This window comes from Mus caroli, unplaced genomic scaffold, assembly GCF_978045245.1.
Source record: "Mus caroli unplaced genomic scaffold, Mus_caroli_1 scaffold_8, whole genome shotgun sequence".
Taxonomy (NCBI): domain Eukaryota; kingdom Metazoa; phylum Chordata; class Mammalia; order Rodentia; family Muridae; genus Mus; species Mus caroli.
This window is the reverse complement of record NW_028227263.1, coordinates 79134305-79162184: the sequence shown is the minus strand read 5'-3', so window position 1 is coordinate 79162184 and position 27880 is coordinate 79134305. Positions and strand designations below refer to the sequence as shown.

General features: G+C 45.9%; 1 long non-coding RNA gene and 1 pseudogene across 1 annotated transcript; one reads left to right on the top strand and one right to left on the bottom strand.

Moving 5' to 3' along the window:
- Positions 1 to 717: 717 nt before the first annotated feature.
- On the top strand, positions 718 to 27658 carry LOC110298446 (uncharacterized). The gene is made up of 5 exons (XR_002378371.3): positions 718 to 862; positions 10492 to 10686; positions 20965 to 21047; positions 26686 to 26762; positions 27190 to 27658. It is a non-coding gene; the product is annotated as an uncharacterized LOC110298446 (long non-coding RNA).
- LOC110298445 (glyceraldehyde-3-phosphate dehydrogenase pseudogene) lies at positions 11413 to 12503 on the bottom strand (annotated as a pseudogene).
- Positions 27659 to 27880: the final 222 nt, after the last annotated feature.

Genomic DNA, 27880 nt, shown 5'->3' with positions numbered 1-27880 from the left:
TGGCTTCAGGGGTGTGGGTGAGGGGTCATGTATCACTGAAAAGCCCACTCCAGCATAGGTCAAGTTTCATGAGCACCGTGAGCCTGGAGCTCCCTGCACAGCTCGTAGGCAGAGAGCTCAGTAATCAGTGTCCTTCGCCCAGCAATTGCTTACTGGTTTTATACCCTTGGGGATGGCGTCAGGGGTACACCTGCAAGCTTACTTTATTTTCAGTGTCTTGTGATCCTCTCTCATTCCTTCATAAAGGAATGTTTCAATTTAAAGGAACGAGCTCTATGAGGCCTTGATGTGCTCTGTGGAGAAGAAAATCCAGAGTTAGGAGAGTTAGACAAGGAGACCCACGTCACCTCTGGCTGTGGGTGGGGACTCTGAAAAAGATCCTCAATGAAGTGAGCTGGCATAGCAGACTCAAGTTTCTTTTATCTGGAATGCTTGCAGGGCTACAGGTTTGAGATCTGGGGAGATTTGCATACCCACAGTCGTCAGGTGAATGAGACCCAAGTCTAAAACTGAAACAACTTGTCTGTATTCTGTGCTTCCTCTTAGAAGCATAACCTGGAGGTAATTTTATACAATGTTTTTATCTGCAGTTTGATCAAAGCTCACCACACAAGGTCAGGGGTGAAATTTTTTTTACTTGTTGCATAACATTAGTGTTCAAAACATTTTGGATTTTGCAACATTTTGGATGTCAGGGTTTTCAAAGAGGGAGGCTTAACCTGTCGAGACTTTAGGGAGACTACAGAGCAGTTCTGGGCAGGTGTGGAAGAGGGCACATTGGGAAGGCGAGTGCCTTCTTTGTTCAATGCGTCTCCAGATTTAGACCATCGTGGAGGGACCCTCTATGAGGATGTGATAAAAGGTCAGTGGGGGTGGGGACAGAGCACAGGTAGAGAGGACGTTCTTAGCTTTAGTGTAGCCGTGGGTTTCATGCTTAGCACCAGGGGAGGAAAATAAAGGAAAGGAAGGGAGAGGGGGAGAGGGATGGGTGGAGGGAGGAAGAAGGGAGTGAGAGAGGGAGGAGGAAGGGAGAGAGAGGGGGAAGGGGGTGCAGGGAAGGAGGGCCAAACTGTCCTTTGCTGGGTGGGATTTGAGGACCTTTTGGTATACAGAATAAAGAAGCAATCTGGGCAGACTTTAAGACGTGTGAGTCTACGGGCAGAGTGAGCAGCTAAGAGAGGCCCAGCCTGTGCATCTCACTTATCAGGGGACTTGAGACCAGAAAGTTCTTTGGCTCAGTTGTTATTGGTTCCAACTATCTTTCCACTGTACCACACCACCGAGGCAGTCCTGGCTCCTTACAGAGAGCCCTTTCTCTTTCTGGCAACTGCACCACACAGGGCTGAGCACACTTTTGCTCTGCTACACCAGGTTTTCCTTTGTGAACATGATCAAGTTGTGCGTGGGGAGTGAAACTACGTGTTTGGAAGGCTGTGGCAATAGATGCCAAAGCACCTTGAGTCCAATAAACTCTTGTTCCGGTAGTGGCAGTCACCTGGCATATTGGTGACTCTTGCCACATAGCTGTCAGTAAGGGAAGACACAAAGGTTATTAATGTTGCAAGGACCAAGCCTTGGGGTTTTAAACAACATGTTCCGTGTCAAAGGATATTGGGGAGAATGGCGTGCCAACAAGTTCCGAGAGAGCTTGGGTCCCATCTGTCCCTTTTCCACTGGCACTATGGAGGGTCCGAACCCAGAGATCTCAGCGAGAGGTGCAGAGACCACCACCCAACCACCATAGCTTCCTCTGCAGAACTGGTGTAAGTTCATGGTACATAAATGCCCATGGCCACAGCTCAAGTTAAGCCATTCTTGTTAGGCTTCATAAAGCAGGAAGCCATAGCAAATGGCTGGGTCAGCTGGACCCTGTCCTTATCTGTTAGTTAATCAGACACAGGCACGAATGGTTGAAGGCTTATTCTGGGGAACGTGTGGGTAATATTTAAAGAAATAGCCAAACCTATTCTTCCCTACTGTATCAGCAGGCTGGCCATGTCATTTGGAAGGAAGACTGCAGAGGTCAGGGAAAGCAGATCCAGGCAGCAGCCTGGGTTTGCCAGTGGCTAGAGCATGAGAGTTATAGAAGGATCCACACACAAGCTGTAGACCCAGGAGACAGTCCTGGAGGTCCAGAGGGATGCTTTGCCCTTAGCCCCCAGCTCCCAGCCCAGTTACTTTCCCACACTTGATGGGGTCAAAGAGTTATTGTGAAGGTCAGCAGCAATGCCACAGTTTCCAGGGGACGTTTCTGTGCCCCGTTCTGTGGACAGCATGGAAGAACCTCCATAAAGCTGCTCTTTCTCAGGAGATGGGAGGCTGACTGGTCTGGGAAGGTGACAGGATCTCAGAGGGAAAGCAGCACCGTGCAATGAATGTACATAGAAAGGCCTGGAGCTGACTCCCAGACTGCTGCCGAGTGATTTTATTTCTAAGGATGGAGAGAGGGGAGAGGAAGGAGGAGGAGGAGGAAGAGGAGGGGGAGGAGGGAGAGGAGGAGGAGGAAGAGAAGAAGAAGAAGAAGAAGAAGAAGAAGAAGAAGAAGAAGAAGAAGAAGAAGAAGAAGAAGAGGAAGAGGAGGAGGAGGAGGAGGAGGAGGAAGAGGAGGAGGAAGAGGAGGAGGAGGAAAAGAAGAAGAAGAAGAAGAAGAAGAAGAAGAAGAGGAGGAGGAGGAGGAGGAGGAGGAGGAGGAAGAGGAGGAGGAGAAGAAGAAGAAGAGGAGGAGGAGGAGGAAGAGAAGGAGGAGAAGAAGAGGAGGAGGAAGAGGAGGAGGAGGAGGAGTTTGACTGAGAACAGTCCCTATAGATTATTCATTTTTTGAATATTTGGTCCCAAGTTGGTGGAACTGTTTGGGAAGGATTAAGAAGTTTGGCCTTATTGGAGGATGTTGTCTGTCACTGGCAAGCTTCCAAAAGCCCACCCACTCCCAGTTAGCTCTCTCTGTCTTTTACTTATTGGCCAAGATGTAAGCTCCCAGCCAGGCATCATGTCTCACATCTTTAATCCCAGAACTCAAGAAGCAGAGGCAGAAGGATCTCTGTGAGTTTGAGGCCATCAGAGTCTACATAGTGAGCTCCAGGAAGACCAGGACTGCATAGAGAGACCCTGCCTCAAAACAAAAGCAAATAGCAATATAAACTCTTGGATAGTGCTTCAGTGCCACGCCTGCCTGCCTGCTGCTTCGTTCCTTTCTCTGATGGTCATAGACTGTAACTAACCCTTTGAAACGGTAAGTCCCAATAAACTCTGCTTTCTCTAAGTTACCTTGAACACGGTGTCTTATCATAGACACACACACACACATGCACACACATGGAGAAGATGGCACAAGGGAACATTTTCCTTAGTGCCCTGAAAGAGCCTCTGTTCCTGGCTTCTGCTACCTAGGCTCGCTTCCACACCTGCTGGCCTTACCTCCAACAATACTCCCAGGAACAGGAGGAGGGCTCTGATGACCTAGTAAAGAACTAGGGAAGCTGTATGTGGTGTTTCTGGGCTTTGGGTTTAAATTGAGGGCAGAACCTGGAGCCTGTTTCCAGATAACTGAGCTGCCCTGAAAATTAGGTGTGGCTCTGGGCTGCAGTTTTAGGGTGGACCTCCAGTGGATGGCCAATCACAGTCCTCTCTGACTCTTTTTTTTTTTTAAAAACTCTCCCGAGTTGTGTCCATTGATATTCTACCAAAGCTATTTCTTAGGCTTTGTCTGAACTCAGCATACCATGGTATAGAAAGAGAACTAGATGTCTATTTCATCACAGTTTCATAGGGAGCAAGAAGTGAGGCAGCAAGCTAGGCAGCACACTGGACAAGCTTGTCCTACTTTATCCTCTCCCGTCTCAGGCCTGAGAATGAGTGAATACTGAGCTGTGAAGACCTAGGCAAAAGGTCCAGTTGTTCAAGTACAAGGGGAGTTTTCTAGAAGGGCAAAGAAAATTCATGTGCGTAGCTTAGGGATCCATTGATCCAGATGTTTGGACATTAGATACCAAGATAGTCCGGGGTGACTTCCCAGCCAGCAGCATGCATCAGGCAGCATCTTGGGGCCATGATGGGAGCAAGGTGGGGCAGGGCTGAACATGTAAGTGGTCAGTGGACATTATGGGGAAAAAATGGAGACGATGACCAGTCAAGATGTCTGCAAAGATTTGGGGCCATTTGGAGTTAAAAATACTATATGTTCTTAGTAAATGCTCACCCACCGGAGGCATAATAGAGACATGGCTGTGTAATAAAACATGCTTAATTAGTTTCCAAAGGGCTAGTGTGAATTCTGGAAGACAGCAAATTTAGAACAGCGAATTGTCTTACATGACAGTGTAATGACAGTCAGCCCATATGCCACATTTATAGTCACCTGCTTTAAAAACACTTAAGTTCTAATAAAATATGTTATGTAATGTCTTAGATGTCAAATGGAGATAGCAGAGAGGGGCCCCTGTTCATGAAGACATTGGGAGATAACAGAGAGGGGCCCTTGCGCATGAAGACACTGGGAGACACTCCTGCAAAGCACTGTCCTTCAGAGTAGAAATAACACTGCTGTGGGGCTTTTAGTTCTGACTTTTTCCAAGATTTATAACAGGGCAACTATCTTGGGTCTTGTATAACAGGATTTAGGAGTTAAGACATATTCTTTCTGTGGATGCAACTCCATGTCATGTCTTGCCTATCACATGCAAATGCAATGGGTTCAATCCCAGAGCTACAGAGAATTAAAAGGGGGTCACTGGTGAGGTGGACTCAGTGGCTATGAGCATGTACTCGCTCCTGCAGAGGGCCCGAGTTCAGTTCCCAGCACCCATGTGAAGAGGTTTACAATCGCTTGTGGCCTCAGCTCCAGGAGACCCAACACCTCTGTCTTGTTGGAAAACCCTGCTCTTAAGGTCTTTGTCTGGACAGGTCCTCTGAGCTCCTCACAACCTGGAGGGCTCCCTTTCTCAGTGGGGCTTCCTCATCTCTTCCTGACCTTATCTGGAGAGCCCGACCCCCACATCCTCTACCCAAGTCCTTGTTACAGGCTCAACTTCCTTTCTCCTGATAAGAACCTGTCCAGCAAGCACCTGGAATGCCTCTCCACACAAATGAGGCATTCTCAGAACCTTGAGCCCCAGACAATGTACATTCACCCTTAAACCCCTTCCCACCCTCCAAGGTTTAGATAGCCCTCATTCATCCCAAATAAAGTGCACTAGCTGTTTCACTAAAATTCCCCCAAGAGAGCTGTTTCATCTAAAGGAGCTGCAGTACTGAAATCCTTGGGGAAGGCTTTCTCCTCCCCACTTCATCCTTTCCTGCATGGTACGCAGGGGCACCTGGACACCCTGAGGGAGAAAGTGGACTTGGGAACCCAACTGGCTTCTACAGGAATCTGCACTCTAGTACACATGGCCCCTGCAAATACATAGCTAAAAACAATAAAAAAGATATTGTCAGCATAAGGTAAAGGAAGGAAGGAAGCAGAAGAAAGAAAGAAAGAAAGAGAGAGAGAGAGAGAGAAGGGAGGGAGGGAGGGAGGGAGGGAGGGAGGGAGGGAGGGAGGAAGGAAGGAAGGAAGGAAGGAAGGAAGGAAGGAAGGAAGGAAGGAAGGAAGGAAGGAAGGAAGGAAGGAAGGAAAATTTCAGGGCTAGGGATGTAGCTATGTGGTGGACTACTAGTTAGCTAGTATATACAAGGCTTTAGGTTTGACCCCAGCACTGTAAATAAATAAAGGAAGAAAGTTAGAGGGGGAAAGGCAGAAGGAAGAGAAAGAAGAACTGATCTTCTTGAGCCATTTTAACAATGCCCATCATTGCTTAGAGTCCCCTCACAGAAGAGGGAGTACACAGAAAAAGGGAGATTTCAGCTTTCCTTTGGACTATGAAATCTCAGTACACATAGATAGGGATATTTTTTTTCTTAAAGCTATCACCAACAGCTCTGAGGAAAGGGCAAAGACACAAAGAAGTACTGCATGTCTCCTATGAACCAAGGATATCCTGGAAGGAGGATATCCCGAAAGGCAGAAGAGCCTAGTAGGAGTGCTCAACTGTGACTAAGACGGGGTCAATGCCCCTGGGACCAGCTTCTCCCCGGAGCAGCCGCAGCTTGCCTGCCTTTGTAAAGTAGCTTTAGTAGCTTGTGGACAGTGAGGAAAATATATTGCCTGCTTTGGTCCCAAGTGAGTTTTGAGTTTCCTAAGAAGTCTGTCCTTGACGTGTGGAAGCTCTCAGATCCTAAGTGTGTCCACTGCCCACATTGTCAGAGAGCTCACACTCATGCTCCACCAAGAAGAAACAAGACAGCCAGCCTCACAAAGCCTCCAGCGTGTTTCCTCCTAAACCGCAGAGGGGCTTAGCCTACAGAACAGAGCCATGAAGCACACATTCACACGTAGCAGACTCCTCTCAGTCAGCACAGAGCGTTGTCATAGCCACAAGCTGGGAATGATCCAGACAACAGAAATAACAAACAAGCAAGCGGTGACCCAGACAGACCATGGGATACAGCATAGCAACCCAAATAAACCCAAATAAACGACCTGTCATCTCCCACAGAAGAGCAGGTAAAGTCCACAAGCGTCAAGGCTCAGTGGGAAAAAAAGACATTAAAAACGAAACACAGGCAAGCTGTGTGGCTAAAAGTCAGAGCTGTGACTCCCATCTCAGGTGCAGGGATCAGCAATGCCACAGAGGTTCCTGGTATCTATTCTCACAGTCACTGCAGTGGGCAGTTAGCAGTTAGAGACTAGGGATGGGTTTAGAGAGTGGCAATAGAACTAGGGTCAGGAGTTTACATTTTCCTGGCTACTAATGAGATGGAATTTTTTTTATATATGTATCTATTGACTGTGCATCCTTTTCATGGAATGTCCATATGGTTCTCCTATTGTTCCCCCATACACATACGTGGGGCTATATGTTTATTGTTTTCACCACTCGGGGAGAGGAGTTCAGAGTTAGACTTTCGTGTGGCATGAGCCAATAATGATGGTAGGAACCCAGCTCGGGTCGCTGAGCCATCTCTGCAGCTCCTGCTGTAGATGATGCTTCTGTCTCTTCTTGCTCATTGGTCTGCCTTTATGCTCTGGATGCAATTCCTCTCTTGTTCCTATGGCTATATCTCTCTGGTGATGTGGCTTCCAAGTATTTTATCACAGGCAGCAATGTATGTGTGTGTGTGTGTGTGTGTGTGTGTGTGTGTGCATGTTCTTAAGGGTATGTGTACATGTATGTGCTGGTACACAGGCCAGAAGTTAATGTTGGATGTCTTCTTTCAAGGCAAGGTTTCCCATTGAACCTGGAACTCAGCCTTTTGGCTAAACGAGCTCACTAGATCTCCCTGCCTCTGCCTCCCAGAAGTACAGACACAACCATACCTGGCTCATTATGTGGGTGCTTGGTGTTTGGAGTTAAGTCCTGTGTTTCTGTGGCAGGAGCTTTAATGACTGAGGTGCCTGCCCAGCACTCTAGAGCTTGCTGTTCCTTTCTCAATATTATCGGTTTGAAATGGAGGCATCGTTCACAGTTTCTTTTGGTATATTCACAAGAGTCCTGTATGAATCACTAACCCAGAACATATCATTCACTTCAGAGAGAAAATCATACCTTTTAACTGCCAACATTCATTTCTTTCGATCCTCCATCCCTGTCAACCACGAATCTAATTTTTAATCATTGTGGATTTGCTTATTCTGGGCACTTCTATAAATCATACCACACAACACACCATCTTTGGTGTCCTATTTCTATCCCTTCACAAATAAAATGTTTTCAAAACTTCTCTATGTGTCAAACTTCATCCCTCTTTTAGAGATGAATATGTTTTGATTACCAATTCATCAGTTGGTGGGCATCTCAGTTTGTTCTGTCCTTTTCCCATTATAAATGATGGTGCTATGAGCAGTCCTGACTATGCTTTTGTGGAATGTATGCTTTGATTGCTTGTGGATTTGTATCCGAGAGTGGAGCCTCCATATTCTATGTCAACTCTAACTTTCAAAGATATGGCCAGGCCAGGTGGTGGTGACCCACACCTTTAATCCCAGCACTTGAAGACAGAGGCAGGCAGATCTCTGAGTTTGAGACCAGCCAGGTCTACAGAGTGAGTCGGGCCACACAGAGAAACCCTGTCTCAAACAAAAACAAAAACAAAAACAACCACAAACAAACAACCCCGCTCCCAAATAGCAACAAAAGAGTGGCCACCCTGCTCTCCAAGATGGCTACCACATTTGATAATCCCATTAGCAAGACGTGAATGTTCCAACCTCTCCTGTTGCCAACACTTGTAAAAGACTTTTAGAAGGTGTAGCCATCCTAGAAGACATAAGGTGCCATTTTTGTTGTGTTCATCTACAGTTTTCTTTTTTCTTTTTTTTTTTTCAAGACAAGGTTTCTCTGTGTAGCCCTGGCTGTCCTGGAACTCACTTTGTAGACCAGGCTGGCCTCGAACTCAGAAATTTGCCTGCCTCTGCCTCCCAAGTGCTGGGATTAAAGGCGTGCGCCACCACCGCCCGGCTCATTTACAGTTTTCTAATTTGTGATATTTGATGTCTTTGGGGGGTGCTTATTGGCCATTTCACCATTTCATTTCTTCTTTGAGGAAATATCTATTGAGATTCTTTGTGTTGTTTTTAGTTGGGCAGTTTGTTTTTCCTGCTGAATTGTAGGGTTTGTACATTCTAGACCCAAGTTCCTTATCACTTCCAGGGTCAGACCTGTTCTCTCCCGCTCTGTGGGTTCTTGTTTTACTTTGTTGATAGTATTCGTTGAAGCATAAAAGACTCGAATATATTCCAATCTATTCTTAGAATGGTTTTATTTATTCTTTAGTCATACTCACCCCAACATGTGCCCCACCCACCTTCATGGTTTTTTTTGGGGGGGGGTGAAGATAAGGAACAGGGTTTCTTTGTGGAGCTGTACTGTCACTTGCTCTGTATAGTAGGTTGGCTTTGAACTCAGAGATCTGCCTGCCTCTGCCTCCTGAGTGCTGGGGTTAAAGTGGGATAAAAGGCCATGTTCTCTTTTTTATTCCTTGTAACCCACTGAGTCCGTTAGCACTGCCTGTGGGAGTGTTGATGGATCTTGTTATCTAACCTGGTGTAGGTAGCAACAGCCCCTTGTGAGTTCCTGAGTACAACGATCTCATGGACGTGCAGAAGTTAGTATCTCACACACGTCTCTGCATCTCCTGTCCACTCCTCCGCCATGTTCCCCAAGCCTTGTGAAAGTTAACACTTTCACTTTGATGTCCCGTTTAGAATCTAGCACTCAACACTCACTCTCAGTACAGTGACAGTTGTGAGTCTGCGTTCCATCTCTGGCGGAAATCTTCTCTGGCAAAGGCTGAGCGCAGCCCTAATCTACGGCTATGAGCATCGATCGATCGATACTCAGGAGGCAGTTTGACAGCGTGTCCATTTAGCAAGACAATGTGAGGTTCCCTCCGAGGGCCCACGACCTCTCAAGTCATGAGCTAGGTTTTCATTTTAATGAAATCCAACATGTCTATCTTAGTCTTTGCTTATTTATGTCTGTAGCATCATATCAAAGGAACCATGGCCATGACTTGTAGGTTTTATTTTTTAAGGGTTTTATTTTTAGCTTTATGATCCACTTGCAGTTCATTTATGGTATAATGTAAGATAAGTGTGAGGTTAAAGCTGTCAACTTGACTGCACATGGGTGACCTGGGAGAACCACACGGGTATTTACAGAGAGATTTGACTGCAATAGAAAGATACAGAATTTGGGGGCACTGCAACCTGGGGCCTTAGACTCGATTACAAGGAGGAAGCAAGGGGCCTGGCACCCACATTTCTCTGCTCCAGATGTCACACTTTCCTGGCTGATGATAACCGTGAGCCAGAATAAACTCTCTCTGTTATGCTGGTTTTGCTCTGGCGTTTTGTCATACCAACGACTGACGTAACTAGCACAGTAGGGCTCTAATCTTGTTTCTTGCATGTGGGTCCCAGCATTATATAGGAAAAGATGCTTCCTTCCCACCATCCTCACCTGGTCAATCTTGTGCAAAAAAACCAAACCAACCAACCCAAACAAAAATCCTGATCAACTATAGATGTGTTTTTCCTGCCTCTGAATTCTGTTCGCTGACACACACTGCATCAGAACGACCAAGTCGTTGCTAACGTGTTATCACAAGCTTTGAGATGGGGAACAAAATCTCCCCACTTTAGTTTTCCTCAAAATCCTTCTGACTGCTCTGTTTCGAAACATAAGATGCCACACGGATTTCCAGAATTTTAACTTCTGAAAAAAGATACTGACCAATTTGGAGACTATTGCATCTTAACGATAAGAGCTGTTCCAGTCCACAAGGAGAGGTTGCTTTCAACGCCATCTCTCTTTACGCCTTTAAAAGTGCAGCTGTCAGAATATTAAAGTTTTCATGATGCAAATCTTGCCCTTCTTTCGTTTAATTTGCTCCTAAGTGTCGATCTCTGTGATGTCAACATCCAGACAATTGTTTCCTTAATTTCATTTTCAGATCCATTAGCATTAGTATGTAGAAATACAACTGGATTTTTGTTCATTGATCTTGCATCCTGTGAAGCCATTGAAACAATTACTCCAGTGTCTCGCTCTGGGATACATTCCTTCAGATCTTCTCTGTCAACACCACGTCTGTGCAATTTCACTTTCTTGCCTGCTGGTCCTGCTGGCTACAGACTTCAGAACAAAAGTGAGTAGAAATGGAGACATTCTTTTCTCTCTGATCTTTGGGGAATCTTCCAGCTTCTTGCATCCTCAGCACTAGGTCTTTCTTAAGTTTCATGTAACTTTTGGATTTTTATGTGTCCTTTGTTGAATTAAAGATAATTGCTTCTTATTGCTAGTTTGTTGAGTTTCTATGTCCTTTCTCTCTCTCTCTCTCTCTCTGTGTGTGTGTGTGTGTGTGTGTGTGTGCATGTCTGTGTGTGTGGTTTCTTTCTTTTATGAAAAGATGATGGATTTGCTGGATAATTTTCTTGAACTGTTGAGATAATTTGTTGGCTCCCTCCATTAATATGATGTTTTACACAAGGTTAGACAGAGGGATCAGTGGTTAAGGGCACCGGCTTCTCTTCTAGAACACCACCCAGCACAAATACATGGTGGCTTACAGCTGTTTGTAACTCCAATTCCAGGGGATTCAATGCCCTCTTCTGGCCTCCAACAGAATCAGGAATCTCTCTCTCTCTCTTTCTTTCTCTCTCTCTCTCTCTCTCTCTCTCTCTCTCTCTCTCTCTCTCTCTCTCTCTCACACACACACACACACACACACACACGGCCAAAATAGTCATACTCATAAACATAAAGAAAAAATAAATCTTTAAAAAATACGGCGATATATAACCATTCATATATTGCATCTCCAAGTGTAGAACCAACTAATTGAGGTTTTGGGTTTTTGTTGGGGGGGGGGTGCAGCAAACTTTATTGATGGTATTCAAGAGAGTAGGGAGGGCTTCCTAGGCCCCTCATGTTATTATGGGGCTCTGGGATGGAAATTATGAGGGAGATGCTCAGTATTGGGGGTCAAGTTGGGACACGGACTCCTCAGCAATCGAGGGCCTCTCTCTTGTTCTCAGTGTCCTTGCTGGGGTGGGTGGTCCAGGGTCTCTTACTCCTTAAAGGCCATATAGGCCATAAGGTCCAGGACCCTGTTGCTGTAACTGTGTTCATTGTCATACCAGGAAATGAGCTTTACAAAGTTGTCATTGAGAGCAATGCCAGCTCCAGCATCAAAGGTGGAGGAATGGGTGTCACTGTTAAAGTCACAGGAGATAACCTTATCCTCGGTGTAGCCCAGGATGCCCTTTAATAGACCCTCTGATGCCTGCTTCACTACCTTTTAGATGTTACCATACTTGGCAGTATTCTCCAGGCAGCATGTCAAATCCACAATGGATACATTGGCGTTAGGAACATGGAAGGCCATGCCAGTGAGCTTCCTGTTCAGCTCTAGGATGACCTTACCCACAGCCTTCGCAGCACCAGTGGATGCAGGGATGATGTTCTGGGCAGCCCCATGGCCATCACGCCACAGCTTCCCAGAGGGGCCATCCACAGTCTTCTGAGTGGCAGTGATGGCATGAACCATGGTCATGAGCCCTTCCACAATGCCAAAGTTGTCATGGATGACCTTGGCCAGATGAGCTAAGCAGTTGGTGGTGCAGGATGCATTGCTGAAATCTTGAGTGAGTTGTCATATTTCTCATGGTTCACACCCATCACAAACATGGGCACATCTGCAGAAGGGGCAGAGATGATGACCCTTTTGTCCCCACCCTTCAAGTGGGCCCAGGTCTTCTCCATGGTGGTGAAGATGCCAGTAGACTCCACGATGTACTCAGCACCAGCATCACCCCATTTGATGTTAGTGGGGTCTCACTCCTGGGAGATGGTGATGGGTTTCCCGTTGATGACAAGCTTCCCATTCTCAGCCTTGACTGTGCTGTTGAATTTGCCATGGGTGGAGTCATACTGGAACATGTAGACCATGTAGTTGAGGTCAATGAAGGGATTGTTGATGTCAACAATCTCCACTTTGCCAAGTGCAGAGCAGAAGATAGCCCTGGTAACCAGGCACCCAATACGGCCGAATCCATTCACACCGACCTTCACCATCTTGTCTAAGAGATGAGGCTGGCACTGCACAAGAAGATGCAGCTGTCTCTGGAACAGGAAGGAGCAGAGAGCCAACTAACTGAGTTTTGACAGGCAAAAAGATCTTGTGTGTGTGTGTGTGTGTGTGTGTATGTGTGTGTGTGTATGCTATACCACATGAGTGTAGGGCCCATAGAGGCTAGAAGAGGACATTGGACCCCCTAAAACTGGAGTTACAGGTGTTTATGAACCTCCATGTGGGTACAGGGAACCGACCCTGGGTCCTCTACAAGAAAAGCAAGTGTTCTTATCCACCGAGTTTTATCCCAGCAGCAAGTGAAGCTAGAATGTCATTATGTCACTTTGTCAGACGTGAACAGCGCTTGGCTCTGCTGGACACGTGTCTAGATTTGCTTGTCTAGACTCTGTACTCTCTCAGTCATAGAGCATCTTTACAAATCTCTGTACCCCTTAGTGGAAAATCCTGTCAGGATCTGTGTGGCCACTTTTGGTGTTTTGTATTTTCTTTCACATGTTTTACAATCGACTTGTGAATTTATATACATAGTCGCCTAGAATTTTTACTACAGTGCAGTGATAGACCCATTTATGGGAGAAACAAAATTTTCACAATATCGACAATATTGGTGGTAAGTTTCACCAGTGTGCAGTTTTGAAAAGATTTGTCTTTTCTATGACTTTATTTAATAAGGTCAAGTAAAGATAGTAACAGATGTAAGGATGATAATGACACCCAGCAGTCAAGGAACACGGGATGCTTGGGCGCAGTTCTTTGGGGGAATTTTTATTTTATTACATTGTAAAATCAGCTGTTAAAGTATCAAAAGTTAGAGAAGGTTCTTCGAGAAATTCATGACATTTTGTTACAGGTTATAAAAGCCACATTTGGACTAACGGGGAAGTGCGAAAGGCCCTTGGATCAGAGGGATTAATAACCACGAGTGTCAGCGATTTCCAAAGGGATGAGAACCTTAATTTTAATCAGAACGTCAACAGGGTTTTCCTTGGGTCCTATAAAAGCATTTAACATTTATGTAGAAGCAATTCTAAATATTTCCATTTCACGAGCAGCATTTTATCTCTGTAAAACACTGATGTAGAACAGTTGCGCCAGATGCTAAAACTCTGGACCAAGCTGATAGAATAACGTGAAAGGCTACATGGGATTGACACAGCAAGTTTGTAGATTAGGAGGCCAAGAAGTATAAAAGCCATTCAAGACCCGTGCTGTTTGTTGGTTGTGTTTTGACACAGGGTTTCATTATGTAGTCCTGGCTGTTCTGGAACTCTCTTTGTAGACTAGGCTGGCCTTAGACTCACAGAGTTCCACCTGTTTCTGTCTTCAGCGTGCTGGGCTCAAAGCCGTGTGCAACCAAGCCTGGTCCATTCCGAGGTAAAGCACAGGAAAGATGGCATTTCAGTGCAGGTCAGAGAGACGGTGTTTAATCATTGCTATTACTGTAATTGGTCGTTGACTTGAAAAATAACATCAACCACAAGTAAAATCTCGAGTGGCTCAGCCCTGATCTAAAACATAAAAAAAACAGAACAGAATTAGGCAAAAATTGACATAAGCTCAAGATAGGGGGAGTGGGGATTGTGGAGCGCAATGCAGAAAAGCTAGAATTCATAAGGAAGAAATATAAATTTGCCGATAACAATTAAAACATAAAATAGCCTTTGCACACTATTAACGGATGGACTATTAGCTCTTTGCAATGAATGAGTTTAAAATGGCATACCCTAGTGAAGCTGGGTAGTGCTGGGTAATATACAGACTGAGCTGCCGAGCCGAGCACTGCTAATAAACAGGTTAAAATGTAGCAAGGAACACTTCCCTAAAACAAGACTCTGGAGCAAATTTAGAGCTGGTTATCTGGGAAACTCTAGCTGCAGACCCTGAGGTTTCCTTGGGTCAAAGAAACCTAGGACTTTAAGAAAAGTTGACATTGGAGAAAGGATTTGACTATGGAAGACACTTTGTATCCGCACACCAGAGCTTTATTCATTAGACAACTCCTCCCTCGCCCTGCCTTAAGTTGTCACCGCCCTGCCCCTACTCTTTTTCATAGCTCAGGATTCCATTGGGCTTTAACCAACGTGGGGTGGCTCCTGCCTGTGATTCTATCACTCAGGAGACTAAGACAGAGTGTTATGAGTTTGATGACACCATCCCACTCCACTAGTGGGTGCCATTTTTAATTCATCAGTTGCAAACCTGAGCTACATAGTGAGTTCTAGGCCAGCCTGGACCACAATGTGAAACCTTGTCTTATGTATATGCCTACATGTATATATGTGTGTATGTATGTATATATAACATGTAGTGTGTAACATATAACATATAAAAAACATAATATATAATTCATGCATGTTATATATGTATGTATGTATGTGCACATATATACATACACGTACATATACATATTGCTTTAACCACCCAACTCTTAAACCTAGTGTTCTGTGGGACATGCATAGTTATGAACATAATTACAAAGTCTGTCATTTGTTGACTCTTTTACTGTCCATTTCAGAGACTTAATTATCAAGCCTTCAGCAAGTAGAAGGCAAGTTTTTACTATCCTGTGGAAAGATGTTTTGATCTGCCTGCTAGGGAAAGACAAGGTACACCAACAAACACATTCACACTCCTTACCGATCGTTTTGAAAGATTTCAATTGCTCGATGAGCCCAGTACCTAGGAAGCTACAGAAGAGATTGGGGGGGGGTTGCTTTAGCTGAAGAAAGCTCACAATACTGCCTTCAGGGCCAGACATGTGTGGAATTTAACCCAGGCAATGTACTGGTGGAGGCCAGACTTCAAGGGACGTGTGTCCACAGTGTCCACACACCTGTTGGGAAAAAGTTAGAACTACTGTTGCTTTATGGGATGCCTGTAACATTAATTTCCAAAAGTGGGCCAGAGAAATGGTTTGGTGTTAAAGGGGCCTGCCACCAAGTAGGATGGCCTGAATTCAATCCCCAGAACCCAGGTTGTGAATGAGAGAAATGACTTTCTCATTTGTTCTGACTTCTACATACCTACCACAGTATATGTGTGTGCATGCACATGTTACACACACACACACACATGCACATACATACAAAGTAAGTAAATGTAATAAAAAGATACATTTCAAAAAATTCAAAATCAAAGGGCTAGAGTGATGACCCAAGAGTCAAGAGAATCTAGAGAATGCCTAGTTTCCCTGCCCCCACATCGGACAGCTCAAACTGCCCACAGCCCCAGCTCAGGAAAATCTGATGATTCCTGCCTCTGTGGGTACTTGATCTCTCATGTGCAGACACACCTAGATGTAATTTAAATCTTAAATTTAAAAAATAAATCTTTTTAAAAAGCAAGTGAAAGATAATGTTATAGACTCCTAATAAAATTCATCTAAATAGAATTCATTGTGCAGTCAGGTCAGGACTAAGTGATTCATTGTGTGCAGTTAGCTTTCTCACTACTATGTTAAGATACCCAGCTAAAGAAACAGAGGGGAGGGGAGATGTATTTCAATTCATACTTTAAGGGGTACACGCATCAGGCAGCCACCCATCAGTTCTAGACACCAGACTGGAGTGGTGGAAACCTGAAGCATGAGTTCCTTACAGCCCTGCAGGGTAAGAAGCTGTGTGCTATACCTCCATAGCTCTGCCCAGATGTAGCTCTGCCCAGATGGCACTTGGTCCTATGCCAACTAGACCTCTGGCTGTAAATGTTCCAGAGCCAACCTAAGTTGCACCACTGTCTGAGGACTGAGTCATACAAGGAGGGTGGGACAGGGGTCCACATTTTACATTTAAACCATAACACACAGCGATTCTCATGGGACCTATACAATGATCCAGTGTTTCATGGGAACCAGTCATCAAAGGTCCCCGTGGCAGATATGTTTAGCTAAAGCACATGTTTGACACTCCAAGGAGTCAAACTTCAAGTTTGTGCTTGCCAACAATCTAGTATTGTGTATATTGGTCCCATTTTTAAAGATGAAATAAAAAGAAAAAGAGGAAGGGAGGGAGGGAGGGAGGGAGGGAGTCAAAACCATGCATGGTGGCGCACACCTATAATTCTAGCAATGAGTGGGCGGTAGGGGAGGGTCTGGTGGAGTCAAGACTATCAGGAACTCAGGAACAGCCCAGGACACATGAGATCTTGTCTGAAAATAAAAGTTGGGGGAGAGAGAAGGGAGAAGAAATCAGCACGCACAGTATCTCACAGAAACATACGAGACTGCCTGACACTTTCTTTGTTTTAATCAACTGCTTTGGTTGCAAAGATCGCAGCTCACAAGCAGGACCCATTGCAATTCCCAGGAATTCCGACTTAGTTGGTATGCGGGTGTAGCCTTGGCATCAGACTTTTACAAGCTCCCTGAGACGTTATAATGTGAAGCAAAGCCTAAGAATTATTGGCATAAATAACTTTGGTCTGAAGGCCAGTTTTGGCAAATAACCCCGAAAACTGTTTTTGCAATTCTCTCTCAAGCCACTAGATGGCGGAGTGTCCACACGATAGCATTTCAATACCAGGTGTTTTCCAGAACTGTTCCGTGGGCAAGCAGGAAGCTAGGAGAGAGAGCTGAGCAGATGCCAGAGCAAGTATTCTGCAGGCTTGGCCTCATCGCGTTGGCTGGCATCTTTTATTCTTTTTCTTTTTAAAAGTTCTGAGGGGCCCAGAAAAGTGAAAGGAAAGGTACAAACCCATCAGATTGTTTTAATCCTGGCTTTTTCTGCAGTCAAAGCGAAGCGGTCCCTTTCTTCTTCCTGGCCTACATCTTTTTCTTGGGTGTAAATTACAGCAAGCCATTCTTTATGGAAAGGCCGCACCCTTTATTTGGAGTGAGGCTTTTTGGAAACCTTTTAATTAAAAGTAGCTAGTTCGCCTTGTTGCAAATAGGCAAGAGGCACTATATATTTATCACTGACTTTGGCTCATCCGGGAATCAAACCCGGGGCCTCTTGCAAGCTAAGTGAATCGCTCTACCACCGAGCAACACGCCCAGCCTCAGAAGAGCAATATTTAAACACTATTTATAGATTCAGATTAGTGTGGGAGTAAATGGGGCGGGTAGGAGAAAATTGTGAAATCAAAAAGATTTCTGTCACCCTAACACACAAGAGTGTGATTTTTCCGGAAAACAAGTACCTCTGGGCTTAATTTTTCTCCCTTTGATCTGAAAATAAACACCAGCCTCCACACTTCTTGGTCGTGCACTGTTGGTTCATTAAAGAGCCATCTGCTGATTCCCTGTAAGAACTCAACATGCAACGATTATGGGCAAAGTCCAGAGAAACGACTTCAAGACAATTTTTTTTGTATAAAAATTAACTCTAAAACAAAGCGTAATCACTGTATCGGTGTTTCTGCCATTTGTTTTTTTTCCCCATCGAAATTTATAATATATTAATTTTGGCAGATTGTGTAACTTCTGTATTCTGAAGTCAGAGCACTCCTGACTGATGTAGGCTCCATCTCCAAGCCGGAGAGCAACAAGCAGGACACGAGGCAATCTTCATGGCTGTCTGTTCACTGGTTAGCCTGAACCTTAAGGCCCGGTGGACCTTCCTACCAAAATCCAATTAGACAGGATTCTCCAGAGAAAACAGAACCAGTAGAATGTGAATAATTAATTGATTGCAAGGATTGGATAATGTATTTATGGAAGCTGAGGAGTCCACAAGGCCATAAGCAAACTGGAGACTCAAGCCGGCTACTGGTGCGGGTTCCGTCAGGAAAACCAGTGAGGCTAAGCTTCGGCCTGGCTCCAATCAGGGGGTGACGGCTGGGTGATGAGCTAGCTCCCTCTTGCTCAGGTCAAGTCACCAGTGCACTGGTTTGGCAACCCAACAGCATTGTCCCAGTGTCTGCCACACAATTCTAGTTCCCTGGGATGTTAACAAAGGCAAGTTGCTACCAAAAGTTCCAGTGTCAAATAAATCTGGAATTTCCTGGGTGAGGCTGTTAAACAAAAGCCTTTTCCCGTAGGACTTTCTCAGAGCCTCGAGGTCACACAAAAGAGGGTGATGCTTTGCGAAGCTTTTCCAAACTTACCATGTTGCTCAGTGTTTCGATGCTGCAATAAAATAACGGAAAGAAACGACTTAAGGAAGGGAGGATTCTCTCTGGCTCCTGGACCCAGTTTTAACTCACAGTTGGATGGCTCTGTTGTTTGGGGGCCCATCACAAAGCAGGGAACAGTAGAAGACAATGGATCTCTTTGTAGTATCCGGGAAGCAGAGAGAAACACAGAGAGCCACTCTCAGAAGGTATGTCCCCAGCACCCCACTTCCTCCAGCAGGCCCAGTTTCTGCAGTCTACCATTTCCTTATGAGTTATTAAAACTCTGAGTCTATGCACAGATGAAACCACCCAGTAGGTCACAGCCCTCGGGCTCTGCTTGTCTCTGAGCCCTTTGCAGACACACCCAGGAGTGAGAGCTACAAATCTCATAGGTGCGTATCAGTCTAATCAAGTTGACCAGACTAACCATCACACTCATGTGACACAATTCCTTGTTCAACCTTCAGTAACCCCGCTCCAGATACTGGCCTTGTGGCTTTATCAAGAACTTCTGAGCAGAGAATGTTTTTAGCCTGATTTTGTACCTAGCCCCCAGCTTGGGACTGTAAAATGCACGGGGTCAAGTGATGTTTGAAGGTCTGTTAAAAGCAATGACAAACCACAGATGAAAACGAAACAGAAAGACGGTGAGGCTATAAAATCAAGTGTGAGCAAGACTAGCTGGAGTCTGTCTACCACAGCACATTCGGCCACTGCCTCTGAGGTCCAAAAGATGCCAAACGGACTTTGGGGACCTCAGACTGGAACCTGGGCTTTCACCATGCCAGATGCTCCAGTGAGCAGAAGAGAGGCTCATTTCTCCTAAGAGACAGGGTGAATGCTATGCCCGCCGTGTCCTATCCCTTGCTCCTCCGCCATGCAGGTGCAGGTGCTTTCGAGGCTCCCATTGGCAATGGTACTTCTGTCTGCTTCATCAGCTCTGAGAGCAGCCCACAGGCCCTCTAGAGTTGAAGTCTGTGAGTGCGAATGCTAATCACCAACTTGACAGACTTTAGAAGCTCAGGGAAGACCAGCGGGTGAGAATGCCCGAGGGGATTGTCTTGATTACATCAGCTGTAGAAAGACCCGCTCACGGTGGTAGACTACTCCTTGGGTATGCATCCCAGACTGTATAGAAAGGAGAGAGTGGAGTCAGGGAGATAGCTCAGTGGTGAAGGTGCTTCCCACACACGTGTGCAGATCTGAGTCCGGATCCCTAGAAAGCTTTGTAAATACCTGGCCTGCCTGTAATCCCAGCCTTAGAAGGTGGATGCAAAGGATGCTCAGAGGAGCCTTATCTGGGAGCTGTTGATTTGACTGAGAGCCCTGCCTCAATGAATAAGAAGACGATTCCCTGGCATCAACCTTGGGTCTCCACACCTGTGCATGTAGACCCACACATAAGCAAGCACACAAAATACGTGCACACACATGCAACTGGAAGACCTAAGCACCATCATCCATGACTCCCTTCTGATTCCAGACTCCAGATGCAATGTGAAGCTCCTGAAGTCAGGACTATCTCACCACAGAGGACTATACCCTCAACCAGTGAGCAGAAGTAAGCCCTTTGACCTTCAGGCTGAATGTTTATCCCAGCAACAGAAAAAAAAAGAGCTAAGACGGAGTTTCTCTCTCTCTCTCTCTCTCTCTCTCTCTCTCTCTCTCTCTCTCTCTCTCTCTCTCTCTCTCTCTCTCTCTCTCTCTCTCTTCTTATCTGGAACCCTAGGTAGTTCTCTGGGATGGAGTTTGCAGTGGCAATGTTTAAATGGCCTGCCGTGGTGACTTGACCATACCTCAGCTTCTTACCGCCCCTGTGCCCTTCCTCAGCCCCCTGTCAGTGACTTCAGAGATTACACAAACTACTAGGATCAGGGGCTCTGGCTCTGGGATGATTAAGGCCCCATTAGTGTCTTCTGTGGACTCTCCTATCTTGACTCCATCCCGGATGTGCTAAGCCTGGGAAAACCCTCTACATCTTTTCTCTGAGGTCTCACACAGGAAACTACAGTTCTTTAGTAACTTCTCTTTGTGTCTCTATCATTCACTCATTTGGACTTAGGGGAGATGGTGAGGTGTCCTGCTATTCTGCCAGGTACCATGTTTGTGGGTGTGCATGTGTACATGCATGTGTGTGTGTGTGTGTGTGTGTACATGTATCTCAGGTGAATGAGCTAGGCTTGGAACTTGCCTCCATGAAGTTTCCAGTCTATTAGGAGAGACACACACAGCACATCACCACCACACGGAACAACTTGTGAGAATATTCTGTGTTCTCAGGTTGCACTCAGCCACCCCCAGTCTCCAAGTTCCTGCTCTGCCAGTGAGCTTCCCTCCTCAAGGAGAATCTGTAATGGAAGCTGGTAAGTAGCCCCAGGGGCTGTGAAGAACAGCAGGAGGGTTTCTCCAGTCAGAGGAGTGAGAGCCACCTCCACCCCAACTGGATTCTGTGAGGAGGGAAAAAGAACTAGATGGGTGTGGAGGTAGAGCAAGGAAGAGAGACTCAGCCAGTGGGGAAGAAAGAGAGATGCAGGCAGCCCAAACAGCCTAGGCAAAGGCTTGGCAGATGGATGGAGAAATTGCTCTTTCAATGCCAGAATCTGATAGGTTATGGAAAGAGAGGTGAGGAGACAGGCCCTCCTCCTAACCCACAGAAATGTGGTCCTTAAGTAGAGATGCATGGATCCCCAAGGAGCACCCATGTCCCCCGTGCAGGTCAGCCCTCCACCACCTTTCCTATATGGTTCGACAACTCTGCTGTTGTTTGACGCGACCCCCCAGCCTCTGAAGTTCAGTTAGCTCACAAGGCTTACTTTGGGCAGACATGCTAAGCTGCCCTCCCCAGGAAAGGATACAACACTAACAACATTAACAGTGAGACCTGCCCTCTTCTCCTCTCTGCCACAGCAATGGTCATGAGGGTGCAATTCTGTCAGGAGCATCAAGATGACCCTAGCTAACTCTCAGTCATCTCGTGACATAAGGCAGATAGATATAAAAGCGTGCTGTTTGCATCCATTGAGAGTTGAGGGGTTCTGTTGTACTGTGGTCCAGCCCATTCCGCAGGATAAACCTACTAAAGCTGCTTCAGGAAAGCCACACAGAAGCAGGACTGCTGCCTGGTTAGCTACACTCCCTGCAGGGCCCCACACTCCCTGCTGGGACCCATACTCCCTGCTGGGACCCTCAGAGTTCCTTTGACTCCTAGCCTCTGTCACTTCCTACAGAGGCGCTGGGTCGCGCTCCTGCTGTTTTCATCTAGAAAAATAGCATTGACTGTATTCGCTGTGAAAATTACATAGGTTAATTCATGGAAGAAGCTTGGAAAGTTGCCAGGCACGGAGTAAGTGCTCAATAAATATTAGCTTTATTATTAATATTTCTCCAAAAACAAACAACAGTTGGGTGCCGCAGGTGGCCTGGATCCCTCCTTAGGAAACATATTACCCAGAGAAAAGTCCCCCCTGCACCTGCCTTGAGGGAGAAGGGTATTGTGTCAAGGGACTGCAAGCGAACGTACCTCCTGGAGGCACCGGGGAGCCACATTAACGTGAGCAGCTTTCTTTCACTTACTCCTATGTTTGTTAAAGGACTAATTTAGAGAAAATGACCTCTCCTTCCATAAAACAAGGGGGCACATAGAATGATCTGTGACAGCCATACTGGCTGGAGATGAGGTGGCCACAGAATGTGTGTCCCAGCTACAGGGGCAGCTGGAGCCCTCCCCGGTGCTGATGTCCTGTTAGATTTCAGCGGTGTATTTTTAAAAAGTAGGAGATGCTGATTTTTTTAAAGAGTTATTTATTCATGTATTTTATGCATATGAGTGCTCTGTTTTCTACACACCAGAAGAAGGCATCGGATCCCATTACAGATGGATGGGAGCCACCATGTGGTCCTAGGGAACTGAACTCAGAACCTCTGAAAGAGCAGTCAGTGCTCTTAACACCTGAGCCATTTCTCCAGCCTGAGATGCTGGAGCGATTTTTAAGTGATTTGTTTTAAGATACTCTTTAGGGCACCTGATCATATCTTCTAGACAAGACATGACCCTGTCTTAGTTAGGGTTTTACTGCTGTGAACAGATACCATGACCAATCTTATAAAAGACAACATTTAATTGGGACTGGCTTATAGATTCAGAGGTTCAGTCCATCATCATCAAGGCAGGAACATGGCAGCATCCAGGTAGGAATGGTACAGGCGGAGCTGAGAGTTCTACATCTTCATCTGAAGGCTGCTAGTGGAAGACTGACTTCCAAGCAGCTAAGATGAGGGTCTTAAAGCCCACGCCTACAGTGAAACACCTACTCTAACAAGGCCACACCTCCAAATATGCCACTCTCTGGGCCAAGCCTTTTCAAACCATGCAGACCCTCACACGTGTAAACTTTCAGCAGCTATTGCTACCTGCAGAAGACTGAGCCTGCTAACATTCCATTATGGATATGGAGGGGACCATAAGATCCCATCCCTCCATGAGGAACCAATGGCTGGTGTGGGTGGGTGGGCAGGGGGGGGATCATAATAGAGTGTTCTTGTGCCAAAAATAATCACACACACCCATGCTCACAAAAACAACTCTAATTAAACAAAGTGTGTCAAAACTCCCTGAAGCAGGAGGAATTTGTTAGAAAGAAGAGGGAGGAGTGGGAGAAAGAAATGGAGGGTGTTTCTTTTTAAAATAAGGGCCTGGGAAGATGGCCCAGCTAGTAAAGTGTTTGCTTTAAAAACATATGGGCCTTAATTTGATCTCTAATACACACAGCTTTAAAAAAAAATGGCCGGGCGTGGTAGCACACACCTTTATCCCAGCACTTGGGAGGCAGAGGCAGGCAGATTTCTGAGTTTGAGGCTAGCCTGCTCTACAGAGTGAGTTCCAGGACAGCCAGGACTACACGGAGAAACCCTGTCTTGAAAAACCAAAAAAAAAAAAAAGTAAATAATAATAATAATAAAAATAAAAAAATAAAAATGGGGGCCGTAGAGATGGTTCAGCAGTTAAGAGCACTGGCTGCTCTTTCAGAGGTCCTGAGTTCAATTCCCAGCAACTACATCATGGTCACAACCATCTGTAATGAGATCTGGCACCCTCTTCTGGCATCAGGCGTACAAGCAAACAGAACACTCAGATAGATAGATAGATAGATAGATAGATAGATAGATAGATAGATAGATAGATAGACAGACTGACAGACAGACAAATCTTTTTTTTTAAAATTTTAGGCTTAGGCTTAGCAGTGGTATAGCTGTCACTCCAGCTCTGGGGCGGGGATATTGGCAGATACCGGGACTTCCTGTTTATTTATTCTAGCTGGATTAGCGAGATCACTTGACAGACCCTGCCTCAGAAACCACAGTGGGGAGCAATTGAGGCAGACTCCTGACATCAACCTCTGGCCTTCACATGTGCACACTCAAACAGAACAAATTTAACCAAGGGCTGGAGAGATGACTCAGAGGTTAAGAGCAATCCATGCTCTTCAGGGAGACTCAAGTTCAAATCCCAGCACCTATACCAAGCAGCTCACAGCCACCTGTAACCACAGTTCCAAAGGAATCCAACAATCTCGTTGGCTCTCCGGGCATACATGCACACATGCAGCAAGCACACACTCACACATATAAATAGATTATAAATATTTAAAAATTAGCTGATATGTAATTGTGCTGTGTATCTATGGGGTACAATTTGATGTATTGACACGAATTTACATCCTATGCTCATCCAACCAAACTAGTTAGCACCTGTCACCTCACACATTTGTGATATGTGCACTCAAAAACTTCTCTCCTAGGTATTTTGAAATGTACAATAAAAAGCGAGCCGTGGGTAGTACATATCTGTCATCTCAGCACTTAGGAGGCTGAGGCAGGAGAATTGCTGCATGTTTGAGGACACCCTATGTTGCTCTGCAAGTGTCTTTATAATATGGGCGATGCATTAGTGACAGTCTGGTTTGCCTACCACAGGACCCAACACTGAATTCACACCTTGCTCGTTGTCTCTATTGCATCTTTGCACCTGTTTCTCCTCACACCCCTCCCCCTAGCAGGGACCTTTGGGAAACCGGCTACAGCTCTAACATTTATCGCCTTTCCACAGACACCCCCTTCTAATTCTAAGGAGTTAGAATCCGTTCTTCTGCCTGCTTTCACCAGTGGCCACATCAGCCACTGGTAGACGGCCCTTCAGCTCTTGTTTTGTTGTTGTTACTATTTATTTGGTTATTTAGTTAGTTCATTTTTTAAAGTCTTACTATGTAGCCAAGGGTGGTCTTGAGTTCATGATTCTCCTGCCTCTGTCTCCTGAATGCTGGGGTCACAGGTGTGTTCCTCATGCTTCCATCCTTGAAGATTTTCCTATCTCCGCTCTCTGCAGGGTTCCTTTCAGGCTCCCACTTTTCTCCGTGAGTTAGGAAGATGTGTTCCCCTTTCTCTTCTGCTAACCTGAGTCAGGGGATCCCATGAACTCATCGGTCAGAGCAGAACGGCGGGGGGGGGGGGCTTCAAAACCGTCCCCAGTAACTCTGGAGTTGACACCAGGCAGAGCTGTAAAAGCAGAGGTTCTCAACCCAAGGACTCTGACCCCACGGGGTTTGCATATCAGCTCTCCTGCATATCAGGTGTTTATGCCGAGATTCAGAACAGTAGCAGAATCACAGTTACGAAGTAGCAACAAAATAATTTTGTGGTTGGGGTCACCATAACCTGAGGAACTGTATTAGAGGGTCAAGGCATTAGGAAGGTTGAGAAAAAACTGCTTTAAATTTTTTTTCCCTCTCCCGTGAGTCAGCCTCTTATCTGTACTGTAGGTCGACTAGCCAAGACCCTATTCAGAGAGTCACGTGTGGCCCAATCCATCAGCATTCCCTAATCCCTGTGATCTCTCAGGGAGGATCCACATACCAGCAGCCAGCACCATAGACTCATGTCCACAAATATCTCAAACCTCTGATAGCAGCCGAATAGGGAAAGTGACTCTGAAGGACGAGATTTTAAACAACTCCACACGACGGTGTGTGAACACTTCACAGGCCTGCCAGGGTTTCTGGCTGCCTCTGTCTTTCCACCTGGCTTTCGCCAAATGGAACTGGCAGACATCCCCCCTTCTCCAACCCGCCCCCCAATTCCAGTCTCAATCCTGGTCTAATTTCTTGCATGTGGTCTGAGTACTTAGCCGCACACGAATACAAGGGAACGAGTTGGTTTTTAATAACATGGGAGAGGCAGGAGGCTTCTCCGGGTAATGAGACGCCGACAGCCTAGCGCTCTGGAAAAACAGAACCTTAACCAGAGATTCTTCCCCTCTGACTCGGGCTCATTAATATAGAAAACACTTCCTGCCACATGAAATGATGAAGCTTTGTAATATGCACGTAACAGCACAGAACAAATTAATGTAGTTCAGGTGGAGTGACGGAGGCCATGGGCAAAGCTCTTGCCAGCAGGTAAGGTATCTCTGGGACTGGGAACACTTGGGCTCTAACAGTCCATGATGAAGACTTGCACCAAGGCATGGGGGATCAATCATTTCTTAATGGGTTCCTGAAAGAACCCTTTTGAGCAATAGGCAGTGTAGAGGGACAGGCAAGCATTTGTCCACGTGTGGTTGCCAATTTCTGTGGCACCCGGCAGGGCTTCAGCCAACAGAGGATGGGAAGCCCAGCCCACTCCGGGCACCTTTGCTTTCTTACAGAAGTTGCGCCTGTAACCCAGGCATCCTCCGGGATAAGCACCGGCTGTACCAAGACTGGTCTTGGTCACATGGGTTGACTCAGTGTCTCTTCCCATAAGTTGATGCCTTGGCCTATTTGAGATTTGGAATGTGGCCTTGACTGGGGGTCTGGGGAGAGGCAAGCGGGTCTTGGCCATCTTGCTTGGTCTTCACAATAGTCTTATTGTGGAGGGCTGGTATTTCACCCATTTTTTTAAAAATGAGGGTAAAATTCAGGTTGCAGGAGTAATCACTAATGGTAAAGAGTGCAACCATTTCTACAGGGGAGGAAACGAAGACCCCTGCCAGGCAATGACTGGAAAGGCGGAGCTCTCCTCCTGGACAACCCTGGTAGTCTGAGGTAGGCTGGCTCACTCACCTTTGTGTTCCCAGAACTAGAAATGAATAGTTGCTCAATAAACAATAACTGAGTGGATGAAATCTAGAGTGACTGACAGAACACCCCATCCCTTCAGTTGAAGGAGCCCATCCCTTCAGTTTCATAACATTCCTGGTGGAGGTGAACCTCCTTCCCGTTTCTCGGGGCTTGTCTCGACCCTGACAATCAAGCCTGTGACTCAGAGCAAATTTGAGAAGCGTGCCTCACACAGAGGACCTGTTAAGACACGGGTGTCTCTTTCCTGTAGGCATGTCTGTGGGGCATTTTCTTGATTAAGGGTTTAGCTCACCGGCTCAGTGCTTCCTCTGGGCAGGTGGTCCGGGGTCATATAAAAAAGTCAGCCGAGCAAGCCAGCTCAGCGTTCCTCCTTCTCTGCTTCTGTTTCTAGCTCTAGGTTCCTGCCTTGAGTTCCTGCCTGACTTTATGTGGTGATGGACTGTAAGATGTAAAATGAAATGAGCCCTTTCAGCCCCATGCTGCTTTTGGTCTGTGTTTTATCACAGCAATGGAAACTGAGCTAAGACACCCACTGTGGCTTCTCCGTAAACTCTGTCCACCCCTGAGAGTACCCTCTATCAGACTTTCCACGGGGAAGCCACTGTCAGCTGCCCTCATTGTGTGTCTGTGGCCAAGTCACTTCTCTGAGTCTAATTCTGTCATCTGTTTTTTTAAAAAAGAGACAATAATAAGGCTCATTGTGTGACTGGACCAGACCAAGTCTGTGTAAAGATGGTCTGATGATGCTGTCATTAGAGTGTAACTGCTGACAGTGTCTTCCATGGTGTGTACATAAGCATTCACACTGTACTAGGCTCTCTTTGTGTGTTTAAAATGGGATACATACATATTTTTTTAAAATAAAAGACCTCAAGTAGATACTGCAATGAATAATAAAGACCAATTTCTTAAAAAAAAAAATCTATTCATTGTTGTTGTTGTTGTTGTTGTTGTTGTTGTTCTTCTTCTTCTTCTTCTTCTTCTTCTTCTTCTCCTTCTCCTCCTTCTTCTCCTTTCTCTCCTCTCTCCTCCTCCTCCTCCTCCACCTCCCCCTCCTCCTCCTCCTTCTCCATCTTCATTAT